The 23734-nt window shown below is 39.6% G+C and overlaps 1 protein-coding gene across 3 annotated transcripts in view; it reads right to left on the reverse strand.

Annotated features, from left to right (window-relative positions):
• LOC121881850 (heparan sulfate glucosamine 3-O-sulfotransferase 5) overlaps positions 1-23734 on the reverse strand; it is a 127187-nt gene that overhangs the window by 69428 nt on the left and 34025 nt on the right. The window contains exon 1 of one of the 3 annotated variants that reach the window (XM_042389595.1): positions 14885-15309. The exons of the other annotated variants lie outside the window; for them this stretch is intronic. The gene's annotated coding sequence lies outside the window, so the exon portion shown is untranslated. Of the gene's footprint in view, positions 1-14884; positions 15310-23734 lie in introns of those variants that run through there. 3 annotated transcript variants of the gene reach the window in all.

The following is a 23734-nucleotide window of genomic DNA, read 5'->3' on the forward strand; positions in this document are numbered from 1 at the left end:
CACATCAATAGGACAATAACTATCAATAATGGATTAATATTGGAGTGTAAAAGTACACTGTGCAAATGGTTGCATGTTGAATCAATAAATATAATAACAATAAAAATAAAATATAAGTAAACTGCATTCCCTTGGTTTAGTGGGATGTAAGGGGTGGGTTGGGGACCAGGTTGAGATGAGTGGATGGGGGCAGCAGTGAGTTCAGCAGTCTGACAGCCTGGGGGAGAAAGCTGTTGCACAGCCTGGTAGTCTGTGTACGGATGCTTCTGAACCTCCTGCCAATGACAGAGGGACAAAAAGCAAGTGTGAGGGGTGGGAGGGGTCTTCCACAATGCTGGAGGCCTTTCTGAACAGAGCATGTGTGAAAAATGTCCTGAATGGAGGGGAGAGAGAAAACAATGATTTTCTCAGCTGCCTGCACGACTCTCTGTTGAGCCTTGCGATCAGCGGCGTGGCAGGTCCCATACCAGACGGTGATACAGCTGGTGAGGATGCTCTCAATAGTTCCTCTCTACAAGGTGGTGAGGATGGGAGGCGGTAGGTTCACCTTCTTCAGCTTCCGTAGGAAATGCAGTCGATGCTGGGATCTCTTGGCCGACGAGCTGGTGTAGGTGGTCCAGGAACGGTCTTCTGTGATGTGTACACCAAGAAACTGTGGAGCCGTGGATGTTCAATGCGGAGTTGTCAGGGTGGGACCTTCCGAAGTCATCTCCTTTGTTTTGTCAATGTTCAGAGACAGATTGTTGTTCTTGCACCGGTCAGACAGTTGTTTCAACACCTCTCTGTAGGATGTTTCATTGTTGCCGCTGATGAGACCCACTACTGGAAACTTAATGATGTGGTTTGTGCTGGATCTAGAGGTGCAGTCATGGGTCAGCAGCATAAACAGCAGGGGGCTGAGCACACAGCCCTGGGAGACGCTGGTGTTCAGCATGACTGTACTAGAGCTGTTGCTGCTGCTGATCCATACTGACTGGGGTCTGCCGGTGAGAAAATCCAAGATCCAGTTAGAGAGAGAGGTGCTGAGACTCAGCAGGGTGAACTTTCCTATTAGCTGCTGAGGGATGATGCTGTTAAAGGCTGAACTGAAGTCTATGAAGAGCAGTCTTATGTATGTGTTTTTCTGGTTCAGATGAGTCAGGGCCAGATGGAGGGGGTGTGAGATTGCATCCTCTGTGGACCTGTTTGAGCGGTACGCAAACTGCATCAGGTCCAGTGAGGCGGAGAGACTGGATTTGATGTGTTTAAGGACTAGCCGCTCAAAGCACTTCATAACGATGGGGGGTTAGAGCTACAGGGCGGTAGTCATTGAGGTCAGACAATACAGCCTTTTTTGGCAGCGGTCGGATGGAGGTGGTTTTGAAGCACTGTGGAACAACTGCTTGGCTCAGGGAGGTGTGGAAGATGTCTGTCAGGACGTCTATTAGCCGGTACGCACAGTCTCTGAGCACACACCCTGGTACATTGTCAAGTCCTGCAGCTTTATGTGAGTTGACTGTGGAAAGCATCTTACTCACACTTCTTTGGGACAGAGAAATTACCTGATCGTCTGGCGGAGCAGTGGCTTTTCCCGCTGGCACAGTGTTCAGTGGCTCAAACCAGGCATAGAAGTTGTTTAGTGCATCTAGGAGTGAGGCATCAGAGGGGTCTTATAATCTGTGATGGCTTGAATACCTTACAGATCTCAGATTTTGTGCATTAATGATACAGACATTTAGGCCAAATTTCTGATTATTTTGTTAGTTTTATGAGGGAAACAAAGACCAAATTCATTAAAATGGTTTATCTTATAGGTAAATTTACGCAAATAAAGAGCATTCCATTGTTTTTTGTTTGTTTGCTCTTCTAGTTAAAGAACTCTTGACTCTATTTTTGAAACCACAACCTATATCTTTTAAAAAATGGATAACAAAAACCCTTAATTTCCTCTTTAAAACTACGAAAGTCAAAGTCAGGTTGAAGGTGTAGGTGCAGAGAGGAACTCTTTCTGTCTCCACTGCAACACTGTGAAATAAAGACATAACAAATCCTTAAAACACGTGTAGGCTGTCGGGGGGGAGGATCAACCGATTCTATCAAACAAGAACACACACTAATAACAGCCAGACATCACTAATTCTATTGAAAGTGTTTGATTCGCTCTTACTGTGTGAATAATTCAGCTTGGCATTAAATGAAAGTCGCTCAGCCGCTATCTGTGAAGACCCTCATATGAGCAGCAGAAATGGCTCCATCCTGTGGTTTTATTATCCCCTCTGGCAGCCAATCTAAAGGGATCCCCTGACCTTTGACATCAAGCTGATAAAAGTCGAAAAATATCACTTATCTATTCTGACGTCTTTTTAGAGAATGGAACGCTAACAGCGCAGTGAGTTTCCTTTTTATTACACAATTCTGTCACATCCTGCTTTGTCATGTTAGATTATTAATGAGTATAAAAACCCCTCGGTCTGACCAGAGACCTCCACATCACATCTTTCACCACAGTCTATAGAAAGATGAAAACAGCAGGAATTAAAAAGCCTGGAACTGGCTGTTAATTTCTTTAAATGATTATCCTGCCACTCGTGCCGCAGTATTTTATCTCAGCATCAGTTTGGAGAAAACATTCATCTCCTCGGGTGACAGAAACCAATAAAACATTCAAACTTTTAAACTGTGCTCAACATTTCTTCTGCGGTGGCATGTGTGTGAAGGCTATTTTTAATTGAGTTTTGGCTCCAACCTGCTTCTCCGACTGCATCTACTTGCACCTTAATTACAGAGGCCCGCCTGTGCAAGAAAGCAAGGTAATAGAATACGGCCGCAGGTCATCACATTTAATAGTAAGACTCATCATTAACACTAGGCAACAGCGATCGATCGGGCGTAAGTGAAAAGAATACTTGAAAACAAGGCTGGGCGAGCGACTAAGTGCTCCATCAGATAAAGGAGAGCCATAACTCACAGGTGGGATAGAAGCAGGCTGCGGGTGTTTTTCTCACTCCACAGACGGTTCAGATTACTGCTTATCAGTGTCACTCTGCACAGGGCCAGACAAGCAGCCACAGAGACTAAACTCTTCCCTCCTCTCCCTCTCACAGGATGGTTGAGGTTGACCGCTCTTTATCCACTGATCCCTGTCAGGACTGTAGCCAGGATACTGAGGTCATGAGACCAAATTCCCATCAAGAAATCTGGGGCTAGCCAGCAGAGGACCTCAAATTTTGTATTTAAATCAAAAATTATTAAAAAAATAAAATTATTTATATTTTCTAGAAAATATATCTCCTCACAAGGGATGACTGCTGTTCCATAGCCCACCACCAAGGCATAACTCTGTATTCTTCTACAGGTACAATTGACATACAGGTTTAACAGCGACAGATGTGACAAAACATTGAAGGAAAGTTCGTACCACCACTGAGCAGGTGAGCTAACTGCAGCAGGTGAGCTTCCTAGCATGACATTCAAACTGATCTAGATTTTGAGTACGAGGCGCTCGCCATGTCGGTGCTGTTACCCGTTAGCCTCCTGCTAGCAGGCTGCGCTCCATCACAGAGCTGAACTGACACAATGTGCACTGTAGTATGATACTAACGACATACCAGTGGCAACATTCACCTTACTACTCACTTAAGGAGAACTTCAAATTATTTTATATATATATATATATATATATATATATATATATATATATATATATATATATATATATATATATATATATATATATATATATTTATTTTTTTTTTTTTTTTGCACTGCACACATAATCTCATAGCTTTTCATTGGCATATGACATTAATACAGGTGAGTTTTCCAACAATACACATAATCTGTGCAAAGCACACCTTTTCCACTCAAGACTGGCTTGTATGTGAAGCTTTGATTTGAAGAGTCAGCTGTGGCCTCTCTCTAATTCATATGTATTAGAAGTGACCACTTCAAACGGTAGGATAGCTGCTGGTAAGGTTAGCAAACACCAGCAGAGAGACAATGCTGTGCATGAACCAGAGATTTATTCCTCAGGCAGTGGCAACTAAGAGTGTAACTAAGTACATTTACTCAAGTACTGTACAGTACATTTTTAGGTACTTGTGCTTTACTTGAGTATTTCCATTTTATGCTACTTTATACTTCCACTCCACTACATTTCAGAGGGAAATATTGTACTTTTTACTCCACTACATTTATTTGACAGCTTTAGTTACTGTTCAGATTAAAATGTTACATAAAATAACATAATAATGTACTTATAAATTACACTGCATTATTGGTTAAAAAAAACTTTTTGGCTTATGGGCTTTTACACAAATGCATTTTCACCCAAGAGTAAATAACTGTTCGAGGCCCAAAGAGGTAAAACTCTCCAATATTTCACAAAAATGCAAAGATTAAAGAGAAGTTCAGAAAAATTGGACTGTAAGAAGCACAACTATGCTTTTTCTTCTTTCCTACCTAATCTATTATCTTAAAACCCCTCAGATTTATCTCATGACCCTCACAAAGCAGTTCAAACTGGCTCCACCTAAAGCAGCTACAACAATAAATTGCTGCTTATGCATTGACTCATCAGTATTAATAATGTACTTTGTTCATTTTATTTAATATATCAGTCACAGTCCGATTTTCTGCAAAACGAGTACTTTAAAACTTTAAATAAATTTAGTTGGTAATACTTCTGTACTTTTCATTTTAAATGCAGGACTTTGACTTGTAATGAAGTATTTTTACGTTGAGGTATTGATACTTTTCCACCACTGTCCTCAGGTGGGTGAATGAGAGACAAACTGTAAAACACTTTGTCCATTAAGCTAGTGGAATACTATATAAGCACAGTCCATTTGCCATTAAAGGTAGAGTCAGCAATTCATAATGTAATCTTACCTTAAATATTGTCTCAAAGTCTTCTCCACACTGCCAGGAATACAGTTCAGGTGGGGAAGTAATGAATTTCTGTTGGCTTTAAGGTATTCAAATTCAAACATATTGACTCCAAAAATACTGGAATCACCCTAAAACTTACCCACCATGTATAAATTTGAATTGTACAAAGTAAACTCCACCCAGGTCCTTAAAACACCCCGACATCAGTGTCTTCAGTTTTAGCTATGGCCCTGATCCCTGAGATCCTGAAATCAGAGCATGACTGGTTATAAAGTGTGTCATAGAGGAATAGTAAGTTGTTAACTGAGACATTTTCATTTGACAGAATCCTAAAGCACCTTGTAAAAGTGTGTGAGCAGGTAATTCACAACAGTATGTATATGCTGTATAACTCTAGGCTTGTTTCCAGTGAATTACTACTTCTGCCTCCTAGACACCTTTGCAACATCCTCAGATTGTCAACGCTATCCGTTAATATTCAAAATAGCCTCAGCAACATACACGAAGCCAAGAAGCCGAAGAGAAACTAGGTCCATGAACAGCATGAGTCTGCCAACACCGCTAAGTATTTCATGCTTATTGTTTCTGTCCCCGGGCGCTGAAGATTTTGAATCTTTAAAATGTACTGCGCAGTAACACTTGCAAGCACCCCATCCACAGCCCTGGAGGGGATGCAACGCACTGCCAAAGACATTGGTTGCCATGGTAACGCTGACAGCACCTCCCCATAAAGGCTCTAATTGATAGCAGCAGATAGCTGCGGAGAATTAAGCATCACGCCCGGATCACTGGTGCTACATGCAGACAAAAGCGCTGACAGCCAGACAAAACCTGTGTGTGAACCCATGTGTGGCCAATCCCAGCTTCACATGTAAGGGTGCTTTGCTGGGACAAATCTGCACCCAAAATCCTGAGACAATCCTTCAATAACCCACATTTGAAGTCATGTTCACTCCTCAAAAGAAATTATTTTTTTCTTGGCTGAAAATGTTTTTTTTTCCCATTTGTATGATTCATTAACATCAGGCAACATCATTTTAATTATCTCATCCTTTTAGCTTGTACTTTTTGATCAGCATAGGAAAAAAACATTCCAGGCTGAGAAAAAAAGAAATGAAGTCTCATTCTGTCCTCCCTTGCCCCAAGGGAAAGCACTTTTCCCAAACTTTGATGAACCTGCCTCTAATTTAGCTACAGATGCCATTAGTCTGCTGAAATGACTGAGTAAATCAGAAATATAATTATGAATGATTTTTGCATTTAGTATGCCAGCGTTATGTCCATGCATGTCAATAAAGCTTGAGTGCTAAGTCTTTTTTTCAGGCTGCATTTCAGCAAGGCAAATGCTGAGAAAGAAAGAATTGAGCTATGATGCAACACAAGCCAAAGTTGGGAGAAACTAGAAATACCACCTTGTGGTTGTATGACTCCGCCAACCAGTGAAGTTGTAGTTTAGATCAATGTCTGTCCAGAGTCATGATATTTGTAGTGAATACTTTGAAGGAATTTAATAAAAACTGTTATGTGTATTTTTCTTGTATATGTTCACATGTTTGGCCAATAAAGCTGATTCTCATAGAACACAAAGCTGTAGCCACGTTGCTGCAAAGAAGCTACAAATTCTAAAACGTGGATGCGTCACAAACATCTTTTGAAGTTGACCTCTGACGTTTTGGACGTAAAATGTCATCACTTCATCATTTTATCCTATTAGACATTTGTGTAAACCTTTGTCATAATTAGCATATGAATTCTTGAGTTATGGCCAAAAATGTGTTTTGTGAGGTCACAGTGACTTTTGACCTTTGACCACCAAATTCTAATCAGTTCATGTTTGTGCCAAATTTGAAGAAATTCCCTCCAGGCATTCCTGAGCTATTTCGTTTTTGAGAATGTGATGGGTGTACAGACGGACAACCCAAAAACATAATGCCTCCGGCCATGGCTGTCGCTGGCGCGGAGGCATAAGAAAAGTGCCTTTGTCTCTCTGTGTTGTCTGTCTGCAGACAGCTGGAACAGACACACATCAGCTTTTTTGTCAAAACAGTGGGTTGGATGACAAAGCTTGCACAGATAGAGGACTGCAGGGTTTGGATTTTTTCGTCTACAGTTTTCTTACTCTGGTTGCTTGTTTGTCAAATTAGACATCTAGACTGGGTTCACAGCTGACACGACAGACGGACGCAATGATAGAGTTGAAATGGTGACTCAGACATATGATGGTGATGAAGTAGTTCAGAATACAAAAAGTTAAAGCACGTTAACTCCACTCTGCTAGATCTGCTGGACGTGACGCAACCTTGAGCACAAATAGAACAGACTGAAGCCTGTCATTACACACTGATTACAGCTCAGTATTATTGGCCCGGTTCTAGCTTATTGTAGAACTCCAGGGCACTCTAAAGTTCACTGCATTTGGTTTTAAGTTTTTTGAATAATCATACATTTGTTAAAGAATTTGTGCCACTAAAGTGCAACTAAAGTGCAACTAAAGTGCAACTAAAGCGGCCGTTATTACCAGGTTCCCTGTTTTTCAAAATCTAGTTTTCTAGCTAGTATTTCAGTTTACATTGTGCTCTAATGGTGTATATTCCTAAATATAGATGCATATAATTAATTACCACAAGTTGACTGGCACACAGAAAACCACATACACATCCTACTAACAAGTCTTGTGTGTGTATCCTAAGCCTGATTTATCTTATTCCCCTGTGGCATAGAGCTTGATTGTTGTCACAAAACTATGGAAAAGCCACATTGTTGCACTGGGTGACATGTTCCACCACTACCATGAACACACACACTCTAGTTTATTTTGAATAAAGCACACACACACTCACTAGAGCACCAAATGTGGATTCATCCACTGCTGAAAAGTCCCCTAGAAACGCACCATTTCTTTAAACATATTTGTGGACCTGCTCACTCGCTTTTTGCATCCAGTGCAACTTTGGCCCACACATTTATGCCGTTGACTAATTGCAAGCACTTTTACCATTAGCAAGCACTTTTCATCGAATGACATGGTGTGCAATGGTAGACAAAATGCCAGGGGAAAGTAAACACAGCAGTAGACAGAAAATAAAGGTAAGAGAGGAGCTAGAGCTGGAGGTTAGCTCGCCAGCTGCAGCAGTTCACTATCTAACCCTGCAAGTTATAGTCATTAGGTCATCAAGCTTTTAGAATCAATACTTTCATGATGACACCCTGATTCATTTTGCTGTACCACTTTCTGGTGTGACCAGGCTTTAAATGGGACCTATTATGCTCATTTTCAGGTCTATATAGATATATAGGTCTATATAGAGTAGCTTTTTCCTGATTCACAGTTCAAAAATCTCCTTATTTATCTTATACTGGCCCTTTATGCAGCCCCTCAGATCAGCCTCTTTCTCTTAACAGGCAGTCTTATTTCCTGTCTCTTTAAGGCCCCCCTACCAATGAGCTCACTCTGTTCTGATTGGCCAGCTTTCCGGAAGCTGCCGAGGGGCAGCTGTATCAGAGTCATGTGAAGTGACTGCTGATACAACCCCAACATTTCCTGCTTTACTGCTTCATATTAAAAACTTTTAAAAGATTAAATAAGGGGAGACTTTCATTGTGAAGAATTGCAGGAAATGAATCATGTTCCTCACTGAATTAGCAGAGGTCTGTTTGTGGCGCTAAAAACCGGTCGACACAACAACATATGGAGATAATTGGAGCATTTTGTTCAGCAGATCAGTCAATAATAACGCAGGGACGAATAGTACAAGCAGCCACAATGATGATGATGTTTGATGAAGGGCTGCAGGTGAGCAACACATCTCCAACAGGTAAACTACTTATTTGACTTTGCCCTTCTGTGTAATGGAAAAACACTCACAGCGTGCCAGTTCAACACCAGTCACGCCTTGATGTGACTATCCCCTAAACAATGGAAAAATGCCATAATGTTAGCAGTGAACAGATGACCCTGTAGAGAAATCCGTCAGGGAAAAGTCCGTTTTTGATTTGAATTGAATCTGGTAACATTAATAATGGTTGGAAAAACCTTTCCAGTTGATTAAACAGAATTAAATGACTACAAGTAAATGAAAAATAAGGATTTGGGTCATATTTTTCATTTCTCAACTTCAGTATATTTTTGTAGTATTTGTGTTGTTTATTGCTGTCATTGGCATGTTTATTTAACTATAAAATGTACATCTCAGTACATATTTTAGGCTTAATTTTGGTGTTTAATAAACACATTTATCAATTTTTGGAAAGTTATTATGATAAAAAACAGATATATCATTATTGGCTTTTTTTAAAACCTTAAAAATATCGTTATCTGGATTAGAATTCCAGTTTTGGTTGAGCTCTAATACTATAATTCTTCAGCTCTAACTTGCAGAGCTACAGCTCATATAACACAAGCACCTTCTGATACTCTGAGTGCTTACATTTTAAGCATGAGTGACCCCCGTGGGAATTGAACCCCTCACCTTGGCAGCACAGGCGCTGTCCTCGATCCACTGAGCAACACAGGCCCATAAACAATTTTCACGGCTAGATGGGAGATCATGTTTTATTTCCAGACACCTCATCCACCTGGAATGCGGGTTTGTTGACTCTATGTTTCAAACTTATTGCTCTTTGTAGGGCTGTGGCTGCCGTGATTGCAGCTAGAGGTGAGACGGACGAGAGAGATCCAACAAGCAGTGGGGGAGAAAGGACGGGGAAAAACATAACTGTTGTCATTATTTATGTGCTAAGAAGTCAATTACACAGCAAACACAGCAGAGGTAATAAATATGGATCCATGCAAAACACCAGCACAACTTCAATCAAAGGCTTCAAAATGCAAGCACTGCAGAGGGGAAGCTATTGTTCTGCACTGAAGCAAAAATAAAACATACACACTGTACCAAAGTTATAACCATCTTCATGTCCAGTGACCATGAATCATGTATAAACTATCATCCGATCTCCATTTTGCCCTGGTTTTCAAACAGAAACTGTTTTCCCAAGAATTTATCTTCATCTAACTACAAAACACATCCTCTGTAAATATCAGTGTGGAGTTTGGAAAAAAATACTCAGAATACTGTACTGGACTATTCAAAGTATCTCTTCCATCCTGGATAACAGGAAATGTTCATTTATCTTTGATTACAATATTTTTGTTCTAAGCTGCAAATTTATGGAAATTATTCTCAAAAGGATTTTAGCTAAATATTTGACAGAGCAATTTGTATCGATTTGTGTAGATGATTACAGATGATACTTTGTCGATTCCCCGTCTATAGTGTGTAAAGTATATAAAGTGTATAGCGTGCAAAGGTCTTTTATTCACACTGTTATTTGCTGATGATACAAACCTTATAGCGTCATGTGAAGATTTAAGTCCACTAATACAAAATGTATGTTCACAATTGCTGCTAATGTTTAAATGGTGGCAACTGAATAAACTAACTAATCTTGAAGTTATTTAAATATCCTTTTAAAATGTCACTGTAGTCGTTTTAGATGAAAATCTTATTTGATATATGTAAAATGTTAAAGGTACCTTGTGGAGTTTCTGATCACTAGCAGCACCATGGAGCAACGTTTTTGCGTCCCTGTTTTCTTTGTATCTCATACATTTGCACAAGGATGCACATGTGAACATATACATGTGTAGGCAGCACTGTACAGTCCTACAGATGTCTTCACACTATTGCACTGATCAACATTTGGTGTCGATAATGTGCCAGGAAATGAAAAAGATTGCTAGCAAGCAAACACATACAGTATGTAAACAATACAGGTTTCAAATTCTTCCAGACATTGACTTTGCAAATGTTTTATGAGGAAGGAAATGCATTCAACTCATTATTTTGACTTCGAGGACACACACAATGCTGAAGAACACTGAATGTAAACATCTATTCTCTCTTATTTGTTTCATAAAAATTCCACAATGTACCTTTATTGAAAATAGTGAGTTTGTTCACTGAACTGATATCTCGTTATTTGACTTTGTATCACACTTCAATGTATTTTTTATTAACTATTGTAATATTGTTTGGATTAGAGTTACTAATCCTTCCAAACAAGATTCTTTAAATTCAGAAGAAATTATTGAGATGGTAACTAACTCAAACAGCTGAGATCCATCTGTCCTTCATTCATATTAGACCAGGTCCTCAAAGGATTTTCATTTACCTCAAGCTTATTCTTACTTATTCTTACTCTATAATCTTATTCTTGGTATCAAAATACTTTAAAAACATTTCATTGACAGTGCCAAATGAGCTTTTATTTGTTTTTTTCTTTTCTGTTCTTTTCTCTTATAATTTTTTTGTTGTCTGATGTTTATGATTACGATTAAAAAAGGCTTCCTGTCTCTGCTACAAATACCCACTGAGCTTCATTATTCTTTGTCTTTTACTATGACTTGATGCTTGAATTGTGCAAACATGCAAGTGAAATTTAAAAAGTATAGAGTACACCTCTGTCAGATTCAAGCCTTGGTTTCCATTTTTCATGTTGATACAAATCAGTGCTTAAACAATAAGTTAATTAATGGATGAATTAATTAACTAACAACAAAACAACAACAATGACAGTCAAGTAATTGTTTAAATCAAGTAAAGATACCAAACTTTCATTTATTCAAGCTTCTCAAACGTGGGCATTGTCTGTTTCTCTCAGTTTCACATCAATGCCAAACAAACATTTGAAGACGTCACGTTGGACTCTAAAAGTATTCTCTCACTATTTTCAGACTGATAAATTAATTAGAAAAATAATCATAATATTAATCAATAATCAAATATGTTAGTAGCAGCCTCCATTCTAACCACGATACAAAGCTTGAACAGAAACCTTTCAAGAGACGTGTGAGGACCAGAAGCACAAAGAAAATCATCTAATGAAATGAATCTCAGGCTTGCACTGTGGCTCCGCTGTGGGAGGACATAGAAATTGCATCAAGCAAATCTGGGGAATGGAACCCATATGGCTAATGGATGTGGGTTATGATATTGTTTGGGAAGGCTGCACAACATGCCGTCCTTCAGATGCTACAGCGCCACAGACCTCCACAAATCATCACTGCGGGATAATAGAACACACTTGATCAGACCCGGGAGGAAAGGATGCCAGGGAAAAGAAGAAGACCGGTCTGTGAATAATGATTACGGTCACCTTAGTCATATATCACCATCCGCGAGAAGATGACTTGGATAAGGGTGTCAGTGCAGAGGGCTGACAAATTTCTGCACCATCCTCAGATTTCAATCCCACAGAGTCACCCTCCTCCTCCTCCTCCTCCTCCTCTCTGCCTCCATAATTGCTTGCTAAGCCAGAAATTAATCCATGTTGTAGTTACCCAAACACATCTTTGTGTATTGAACATAGCAGGTTGACAACCACGAATCTGGACTGATGACACAGCACGCCACAGAGCCTCACTTCCACTTAAGTGTCTTGCTTGTTAAAGTTATCAGGAACCGTTAACCAAGGTCATGTCACTAGGTGGGTCTCCGCCTGAACATTGGATGCATTCAATTAGCGCTTCTGCAAAAGTAAACGTGAGCAAAATGTAACAACTGGCTCGGGATTGATGCGCTGTAAAATCAGACTGATAGACTCTTTTCTTTACTCAGTTTTACTGGAGTTGGCAGCCTCACGGGCCGAGCTCGGTTGTTCCGTCTGCCAGGCCGAGGCGCTCCATTTGTTACTCCCAGAAGGTCACCGGAGAGCATTCTCAGGCTCTTCTTCAACGTCTGCTGCCGCCCTCACCCACACGAGTCATTAAGATGAATAGGACAATATGCTGTTCTGGCTGCTGCTAGCTGTGTCCCATCATGACCTCTGATAGCACAAATTAGACCTTCAGGAACACGTCTCCTTTTCTCCTTCCATACTCAAAGACTGTGACGCAAGGGTGTCATACTGAGGTGATGTAGACGTTGGCTTTAGGTTGAGGTGAAATGAGACAACCTGGGACTAAATATGGATTAAACTCTCACCTCAAGGACAAAACAAAGTGTTTGTCAGAACCAGGCTGTAGCTGTAGGTCATTCCTCATCAGTTTTAGCAGTCTGAGAGGAGGGGGTTGATACATGATACAGTTAAAAACTAATGATTAAGTATTTCCCACCAGAATTTTTAGACCATCATGTTGGGAAATTTTCAATTAATTTCTCAGGATGTTTCATTAAAAGAATATGTGCATTTATTTCTATGGTACTCATGGGAATGAGAATTTGACTGCTGGGTGGCTTTTTTTGGTCATTTTCTTTGGACAGGGATTGATGGGGAGATTTAGTGTTTGATGCACAGGATGTAGATACTTCAAAAAAAAAATACCTTCAATAATTTTTTCAAAAACATTTACACTAATTAGAGGGAAATTGTTTTTAAGAAAACCATTAGAATTGTTGCTTCTAGAGGTAAGTGAAAGAACTGCTCCATTTAAATAATAATAAAAGTTGCAGGAAACACGGAGAACAGCGATAAATAAAATATGAAATCCAAAAAGTGAAAACATTTGACAGACTTTGTTTTTGGTGTGTGAGGGGAGAATGGGGGCTTTGACTCATGACCTCCGCATTTCTCAAATCCAAGCCGCGGCCCTTGTCAGTGGCTTCAGCAACACATGTTTAGGTGATTAAAACAACTCTGTTAAGATTGAGGATTGATCGATCATTTTATTGATTGGTTTGAAAACTGGATTACAGCTACAACTGAGCTATGTAAAAGTACTTCAAACTAAACTCCCTGTGATAGAATTTAACTGTAATGGGAAAAAATGATGCGTAGAAACACATAGTTTGCAAAATGATCTACTTTGCTTTGTGCCAGTATGGCAGTTGGACAGAATGTGATAGACAAAGGTCATTGTTCACACTGCTAAGATGTTGTTTGTCAGGAGAGAAAAGCATAGGTTGTTTTCAGTGTGCAATGATGTCTTTTCTCTGACTTTCAGGGCAAGAACTGCACTAAAAGGAAATGTTACTTCCTGTATCTAAGCTTTTATTCAGAGCACTCTCCGAGCTGCTGGGTAGTGTGAAGTCCAGTGGTGCGAGCGATGCATGTTCGTGCCTCAGATATGGTATACGTGGTGCAGAACTGAGAGAATCCAGCTTACATAAACAGCAGTATGATACTGCTGGTATTAAACCAAAGCACTGTAATATCCAACACACCTAATTTCGCTCATCGCTCTGCACTTTCGCGCTCTCGTCTTTTCATCTTCATTCTCACAGGCAGCCATAAAGCTTTAGGCACTTAACTAATAACAAAAGCCCTATTAGAGACTTAATGCAGAGTAATGATGACAAGCAGCCACACTGAAAATAGCACCTGTCGCCTGAGACAATAATAAATTGCCAGAGATGAGACTGATGGTGTACTGACATGAACACAAGGGAGCAAGTCAGAAAAAATGCAGTGAACGTGTTAACTGGACTTCAAATATCTCAGTTTGAACTCCACTAATCCTCTCTACCTTCAGAAACATCAACAGGGAATGTCTGTGAATAAAAGTGCCACATGGATAAGTCACAAATAAAATAGGCAAACAGAATGCTGCATGTGGAGCCAAGTTCATTATCTGTGCAGGGAAACAATGTAACAATATTGCAGTGCTCTTTGTGCCTCATGAGCTGCTGTGCTAAGGCATGCACATGTAAAGATTTTTGTCTGTGAAAAATACATGATGTTTGATCATAGAGCTGCTGCAGCAGTACAGCAATCCTGCAGGGGGGGAAACTCAAGTTAGTTGTACTGTAGCTGGAACTTGAATATTTATACACAAGAATAAGAATTTAAAGGAGTTGTCCCTCCTGGTGATGAGGCTAGGAATCTGCAGAAATGACACCCCAGCATTTCAGATCTGTGTAGGAATGTCATTCCATGGGAGACAAAACCCAAAGTGCCAAAAGGTCACTATAGACTCACAGCTTCACCACTTTATCCTCTGTCCTCTACAAGTATAGACTCTGTCTTAAATATATGGACATAACACGCCCCGCAAAACTCTACAAAAGATTCTGTTTACCTGTTCGGCATCCTCTCCGGGACACGGCGGCTACACTTCCAGCCAGGCGCACAGCAGGAACAGCCTGGATGCAGCGGAGGTCAGAGAGCCTTCCCACATCTCCCCCTCTGGATGACAGGTACAGGTTATGCGAATACGGGATCAGGTGTGGAAGTGAAGAGGGGCTCCAACCCCAACTAAACGACTCTTGATTGCGCGCTCGGACAGCCTGGTGCGCAAAAAACATGCAGGAAAAGAAACACTCGATACGCGTCCCGTCTGTCACGATGAGATTGTTGCCTCTTCTCTCGGATTGTGGAGGGAAGCAGGAGGCGGGTACAAGCCCCTCTCAAGTCCACTTGTATCGGAGCGCCCTCCTCCAGCAGCACCCCGCGGATCAGTGTGTAGCGGTGGAGCCGCGCGGAGCTGCTCGCTGCACTGCTGAGAGGGAGAGGCTGCGCGGGGAGAGCTGGGGTGGGGCGTGTTCCTGGATTGGGGTGGGGGTTGGGACGTGGGGCGGGGGGGTGCTCAAAGATGCTCAGTTCAGTGTGACCGTGTTATAAAAAGTTTCCAAAAGCACTTCAGCGAAAGCATCTCTTGTACACAAAAATCACTTTTATCCTAAATGAAAGAGCCTGGCAGAGTCTGACATAGGCAAGATTTATTCCAGAGTTTATGGTGCGGATGACGGTCTGCTTTGGCTTTGAAGTGGTTACATGAACTGATTAAGAATAGTATGTAGCAATCAATATTTCAGCTGATAAAAAGAATGTTAAAAATCAATTCCAAATGGTAACGGAAGCCCGCACAATATCTGGTCTTAGTTCATTTTTGACAAGCTGAACTGAATTTCAAGCATCAATAATCAGTAGCTATTTTATTTATAATAACAACGTATGAGCTGACATTATGTAGTGTGTTGTGCTTGGCTGCTAGAGATGAACCTACAGAGAATAAACCCTTTTCACAGCAGACACATTGTCTTGTCAAAGCAGGAAAAGCAGAGGTGAAATGGAGCCATTGTTAGTGTCATTATTTACACCTGAATGTACACCTGTGCTGTTTTGGTTCACTCTCAGCGCTCTCACAGTGTCGTTTTGTGCCACAGCAGGCAGCTGTTCTCAGAGAAAAAGCTGTAAAAAGCCACTGTACACTACCTACTCAGCACCAAACAGACAAACAGACACAGTTAGCTGTAGACTAGCTGGTGAACATAGTGGAGCATTTAGCAGCTGAAGAGCAGATATTTCCCTCAGGAGTTGGTAGAGAGTAAAAACAGCTAAAAGAATATTGGACTTACATTCACCAAGTGGACACAGACTGAATGATATGCTATGATGTATAAATAAATTCCCTGTATCATCTCAAAAGTTGATGATATGTCAATGTTCACAACTTGTTTCTGCTGCCACCACACCTACCACTGGTTTAAAGGAGACTGACTTATTCATCTGAAAAGAGAATTACTGCTGTCTAAGTGGAATAAATTCATGAGTAAGTTTCTCAGTAGCTTGAGACGCTATAGGAATTATCTTCTGTATGAGAGAAGCAAGGAAAGTTCAAACTCTAAATATAATACGTTGGACTATAGCTTTACAGAACAGATCTTTATAACTACAACCTTTTTGGCTGTTGAATCCTCAAAACAAAGCAATGTCTACTTGCAACCGATCATCACTGGTCGCATCTGTCTCCCATTTGTCGCCACTTCAACCCTTTGTTTCCCCCTTTATTTTATTAGAATCCGCTTTAAAGGCCTGAAGAGGTAAAAACTTCTATATTATCAGGGTGAGAAGTTAAACTACTGGTGGTCAGTAGAAAGAAGATTTTCAGCTGCTGTTAAAGCAGAATTAAGTGATTATTGCCATATAAAAAAAGAGTGAAAGTGTTAATTTAACATTCATTTGGAATTGTCTTACTGGCCACCTGATGAATGTAAGTCCAATATTCATTCTACTTTTAGCCCTGAGAAAAAAAAACGGTTCTTTGGTTGCTAAATGCTCCACTATGTTCACCAGCTAGTCTCTAACTGTGTCTGTCTGCTGTTTGGCACTGAGCAGGTCGTGTCAGTGGGTTTATCAGAGCTTTGTCACTGAAAACAGCTGCCTTCTGTTGCAGGAAATGAGGTTTGTGAGAGTGCTGAGACTGAACTAAACAGTTAAGTTTATGGTCGTAAAACCAAAAATAATGAGCTAAAAGATGCTAAAAGGCTCCATAGAGCTGAGGGGAGCTGCAGAGTTGGGCAATAAATAATAATGTGAGTTCATCACTAGAAGCGACACCTTTCATTTTACACACAGCCATTCAATCCATTAGTAACACAGAAATATTGATTAGTGCAGCTTTTAGTTGCTCTTTATGAAACGAGAGACATATTTACTGAAAATTATATTGACAGCAGTGTTCTTAAATACCGTGATACGTCAATTAGCCAATATTACATTGGTAGGACTTCCCCTTCTTTCTTCCCTAAACTATTTATAAAGCTTTGCACGCATGTGCAGGTGCATGTATTCATCCAGATGTGTATGCTGGGGGGTCCGCATGTAAATGTGCATATGTTTATGTCGATTTTTGTGCAAGAATACACAGTATCTGCTGAAGATGAGAAGATATATGTGCGTATGTGAACAGATCTTTGAGGGTGCTTGTGTGGCCATGTGTGCATGCAGAGCCTACATACGTTGATATTACATATATGTATATTTTGTTTTCTAAGTGTTTGGTTTCCCCTTATTGTTAAATTAAATTGGGTAGAATGGGGATGGGGGGCTGAAGATTGATTTAAATTTGCAAAATGATGTATTCAGCAACACAATGTGTACTAAATACATTTTTGTGTAGCAACAGGATAAAGATTATTCTAAAAAAGTCACAAGACTGAAGCAGTTTTGTGATGTGAAGATTGTCATGTAAACAGTCTGAGTCAAAATGACATCTTTGCTCTGTGTGTGTGTGTGTGTAAGAGACAGACAGAGATTTGGCATTCCAGCTGATATACAGCTTCACTGTGGAGTGAAATGGACTTTATGTCCTATCAACAATATTTGAGCTCACTCTCTGATTGCCTATATCCTCCCAAATAAGCCATCAGTCTGACACAGCACATTTCAGTTTGCTGGTAAGCAGCTCAGTCTGCCTGTGCAGGGGTCCTGCTGCTTCATCCCACACCCGCTTTTACAAAAGCTATTTGAGGAAGGCTGGTGTCTCACACACCCGCTTTGGGCTGCCAGATGGTCCTGCGTAAGAACTTTGAATTATTCAGCCATCCCACAGCAGATTGAAGCTGTCATGTGCAAGACAACTTGGCTGGCCTCTTCCTGCGCTGGGGAACACCAGCGGATGAGCGCGTACGGCCCGCTGCAGAGATGCCACCAGGTTATGCAACTTCCACATTCAAATTGCACTAATGCCCACTTTAGGCCGGGCTCACAATTTACTGCAGCAATAGAATGATTTTTTTTGTTTTTTCAGATCATACTCAGAGTGTGTTATGCTTTCACAGAGAGGGATGAGAATCATAAATTATTCACCTGATCCAGCTTTTATGTGTGAATGCTGAGCTTACAGCGGCGCTGGCATCTAGAAACAAGCAGTTAAGCTTTTTAATAGATACACAGTGTCTGTTTGTGCCATTCTCTAATGCATCACATTAAGTCAGAGTGTGTCAAATACAATTATGGAAATGACTAAAGTTGGACAAGAACGTGTGAAAAGCCATAAACCAAAACATTGTCATAAATTTTCTGAAAGACATCATGTGGGTCCTTAGACATTTAATGTGCTACAATTACCAGATTGGCCATTAGTGATATTAGACTGAAGCTTTACTGATGGCAGGGATCATGATTAGAGTCATAATTTAGCAGGATAACTCCTGTCACTTTAACAGAGCCATTGACACTATGAATACACGCCATTACCAAATACTGCTGTATAATATATCACCACATTATGGATGATATATATTCCATATTTCACTTTCTCCTCATACCTACCTCATTTGCTTGCGACTAAAGCCCGTCGCACTTTGTCAAGGTTGAAATGATCTGAACTGGATGACACGGATGTGGTCTCATCCCTATTTTTGTTTGCCGTCAAAGTGTGTGTGTGTGTGTGTGGGGGGGGGGGAGCTAATCCTTTCAAAACAAGATGAAGAAATCTACTTCACATGGAGGGCGCTGTGTGCCTGTGTGTGCACCTGAGTGTGTGTGGTGTAATCACCCTGAGAGCAGCACATTAATCCAGTTGGGGGGTTGCTGCTCGGATCTCTGGCTGAGTGGCTCTACAGAGAAGCTCTCGAGCTCACCTCCTCCGCTAAGAATCACTCAAAATTAGAAAGGAGACTTCTTATGTGAAATGGGTTAATAGCACGTCTTCAGTTAAGAGGCTTGTCCCTCTCATACACGTTGCTTAGAAATGTGGCTCATTTTGAAGAAGTGGTCCAATTTCAGATGAGGGCCTCTTTGTAAGAGGGAAACAAGGTAGTTATGTACTCTACAAAACAACCTGTGTGAAAAAAATCAAACAATTTGAGAGCTTTACACTGTAATTGGTGAAGGTCTTTACTGCAAGTGTCTGCTAATTGCATCTGGCTATGTGCACAGTGTGTGTTGAAATAAAACTAAGTGTGACATCAGCTGTATGTTAGGACACTAAAAAACAAAAGAATTGTATGATGCCACAAACCATATTTTTTCATGAAAACTGAAAAAGGGAGAGTAATGTATTTTTAACATTAGCATCAATACATTTTTTAAGGGACCAAAATGACTACATATAATGTAAAAGGCTTTTCTTGTGGTGAAAAAAATGTTTTGTCCAATTCTGCAGTTCTCTTCAGCTCTACAGAGATTTTTTTTTACATCTTTCAGCTCTTTGCTTTTTTTTATTTTTATGGCCCACAACTTTACTGTTTGGTTGAGTCTCATGGCTCTCATCAACCTCATTAACAGCAGCAGCAGGTAGCAACAAAGCTCTGATAAACCTACTGTACAACTAGCTGTTCAGAACCAAATTACAGACAGAAAAAGTTAGCTGGAACATTTAACAGCCGAAGAGTCAGATATTTTCTATCTATCTAAGTTGTGGAGACCAAACCAGAGGTAAAAGAGAATTCATTACTTGCATTATGAGGTGGCTGGAAGCTCCAAATGAATGCTAATGTTGCTCCATGGCTGTTGGATGTGTCAATAGAAAACTGTTCGCTAACATGTTTGCCATATCAAGTTAGAATATATGTGAATGTTGTGTTTACAACTTGTTGTCCTGCCAGCAAGTGACCAAAAAATCAGTTAATGCAGGATAAATGACTATGTAACTTTCGAAATAAGAAATAATACATTCTTCCTCTTATAAATGAAGGGCTGAATTATTATTGATAAATCACACCCTTGGTTAATTCACTCAGGGGATTTGCTGCTACAGCCTTACTTGGTCAGGGCTTGTGTTTATCAAACTTCTAAGAATTACACTTGAGAATGTTCTAAGAGGCAGCATAGGAGTAAAAAAGCTCTTTGCTGGGTGTAAGGAATAAGACACATCAAGCTACTTACCCCTACTTACAGCGAAGTGTAAGAGTAACTGTTAAAAGCAGCTCTGACATGATCATTGCTCACATGTATGTTCTAAACAGGAAGAGCCACTTAGAGACAAGGATTTACCCTATATGCCATATTCTTTTTTAAAATTCTTACATTTTACTCAATGGTATGTCCTTCTGCAAGACCATATGTAATTATTATATATTCTGTTAAAAAAGGTTCACTTGTTTGAAATCATTAATATGTCCAGTAACAATCTATTTATATATTTTATCTATTCATACATTTGTAAATGTATAAACAGTGTTAAAATAATAGGAAAATGTCTGAGATTGGAAACAAAACCAAAACTGAGCTGGAGCAGGAGAGAAATTGTGATGCTGGTAAACTAGGAAGAGAAATCACAAGAAAAATTTGATTTCACATCAACAAGTTCAGACAAGATGACAAGAAGATGAATAGAAAGCGAATGCAAACTAAATGAATGCCAGCTTTATTTCTCTTGTTTACACCCCTGATGAATGCAAAAACATAAAAATGTGCTGAAACGTCCTGTCAAATGTTTAAATCAAATGCACAGAATAGGTTAAAACAATTTGATTCTGAATTATACATATTGCTTCTGACCAATTATTTTCTACAATTACCTGAAGCATGTTTCAGAAGATGTGTGTTCACCTGTACTGCTGAACTGTAGCCATTCTTAACCAACTGGAGCACCCTTAAATGTCAGTCTAAAGAAATGAGATAAATAGCTTTTATTCTTAAGTTTGTGAGAAGTACAAGTGAAGGACTTTTATCTTTCTCTTCAGTCAGAAGTTTTAGCAGTTTGATAAACACAGGTCCTGATATGACCATTAGATTTCGATGGCTAATGTTCGTCAACATTAGCAAACTTTACATAGATATTTTTGTATACTTGACTCTTTCTACTGGTGCTGTTGTTACACAACTTTTTATAATGTCACAGATGAATATTTCAATGGTTTTATCACAAAAATAAAACAAGAAGTTAACATACTTTCCCAGGAACTGGGATTCTGGTATAGTGGACACATTTCAAATTGCAGGTCACATGACACTCACTGGCACAAAAGACTACTTCCCATACACAATCATTACAAAAGAGAAAATTACTTTTATCACAATTTGAGCCGTTAGCTCAAATTAAAATGTAAAAGTCTTGAAGGGCTGTAAATAATTAAACTAGTCACAGTCTTTATACATATTTTTTGGGGGGTGAAATCAGGTTGAACTAAATATTTCTATAGCAGTGAAAAATGTAAAAAAAATTCAGATTTTTATTTTATTTAGGGTTAGGGTTACGTTAATAATAATGATAATAAGTTAAACAGTACAACAACACAAAACAATCAACACAGTAACATCAACATAGACATACACATCGGGGCTCTCTCACCATGCCAAACCACACCCACTACATCTGTTACACTATCAATAATGGGAAATAAAAGCTGTTGGACAATTTGTTTTCTTACTTGGAGAGTAAAACAATTAATTGTCCGATATAGTATTCTGAGACTAGCATTTCTTTTATTTCTAATAAAATCAATATGAGGCCTAAAAGAAAATTCTGAATCAATCCAAAGTCCCAAGTATTTAAATTTATCAACTTTAATAAGTGGAGAACCATCAGTACAATTAATAGCCAACTCAGTAGGTGAATGATTAAGATTATAACTATAATACCAAACATGCTATAAGACTTTTGCTTGTTTAATATGAGATTGTTACTTAAAAACCCATTTCTGAACAAAAGAAAATTCTAAACTGAACAGAACAAATTTTAGGAAGATCATTAATAAAAATAGAGAAAAGTAAAGGTCCTAAAATAGATCCTTGTGGTGCACCCTTTTCAACAGTGAAATAATCTGATTGATTGTGATGAAAAGAAACACACTGATGATGGTTATTGAGGTAAGGATTAAACCAAAATAATGCCTGTTGCAATACACCAATAGCATAAAGTTTATCAAGAAGAAGATGATGGTCAACTAGACTGAAAGCCTTGAACCTGTGAATTGACCTTTGTCTACAGATGAGAATACATCATTGTTAATTTTTACAAGTAGTAGAAAAATTAGAATGAAAACCAGACTGAAATGGGGATAAAATATTGAGATCATTAATGTACTGTGATAATTGATTAAAATTAACTTAACTTTTAATATTTTAGTTTGCAGTGCAAATAATAGCAATAGAACATTTTTATGGTTTTGGTTTTTGAGATAAACTAAAGGATTCGCCAAATTTGGTCGTTTTAGATTCAGTTCACCCAAATATTTCATGAAGTTCAAACAATATATACCAGGCTATTGTTTAAACCTGCTCTTGAGGACACACGTATTACATACATAACAGGCTGTATGTGTCAAACTCAAAGAGGAGAGGGCGCGCTGGGTTCCTGCAGACAGAGAGAAAGGCAAGGCTGTAAATATTCATGGCCGAGCTGTCAGCGTGCCGTGCCTCTCTGCTGGCTCCTGTCACTCCATTGATCTCTCATACATGACATTCACGTCCAATGACCGCCCTGCCTCACCTCAATCATGTGGGAAGAGCTGCCCTTTCTCCCGCCTGCTTGATGTGAGTTCCTCCAGGAGACAGCAGCATGCTGATCACCCCCTACACCCTGGGCCCTTACATCTCCTATATCATTATATGCAAAGGGGAGGATCACTTGCAAAAGATCCCTCCTTCACATGTTAGACCTCCAGTGTGTGATTTCCAGGAGTTACTTTGCGCTCAAGTATTGTCATTTAAATTTCATCCTTATTTCCTTAAATCTGCCTTGAACCTTCTACTTCAGATAGTAATTTCCTACATTTCCCAGAATACCTTTTAACAAACCCCAGAGAAGGGTTGTGAATGTCTTTTTGTGTTCAAAAGTGCAAATTTGTGCATGGAAATATCAGTATGTCCATGACCACAGCTGCAGCATTTACACAAACAGTAACAATCAAATTCTCCAAATTTAACGACGAAATATGTGGTTAGACTGACACATAGGAGCGCTTTCCAATCTCCCTCAGCCCTCTATTGGCAGTAATTGGCAGGACAACATCATTTGTCTGTACTTTCCAAAACCGTTACAACCCACTGTTAAAAAATAATGATGTTTTATGATGTGACAACATTGCGGTTAAGGTCTGGTTAGGTTTAGGCACAAAAACCACTTGATTAGGTTCAGGGAAAGATCATGGTTTGGGTTACAATGATCGCTTTGAGTTTAAAGAAACGTGGTGTGGGTAAATATTACTAATTCCTTAGGCGACCTTCATTGTCATTGCTACAATAATAATTATGGGAT

Source organism: Thunnus maccoyii, chromosome 17, assembly GCF_910596095.1.
Source record: "Thunnus maccoyii chromosome 17, fThuMac1.1, whole genome shotgun sequence".
NCBI lineage: Eukaryota > Metazoa > Chordata > Actinopteri > Scombriformes > Scombridae > Thunnus > Thunnus maccoyii.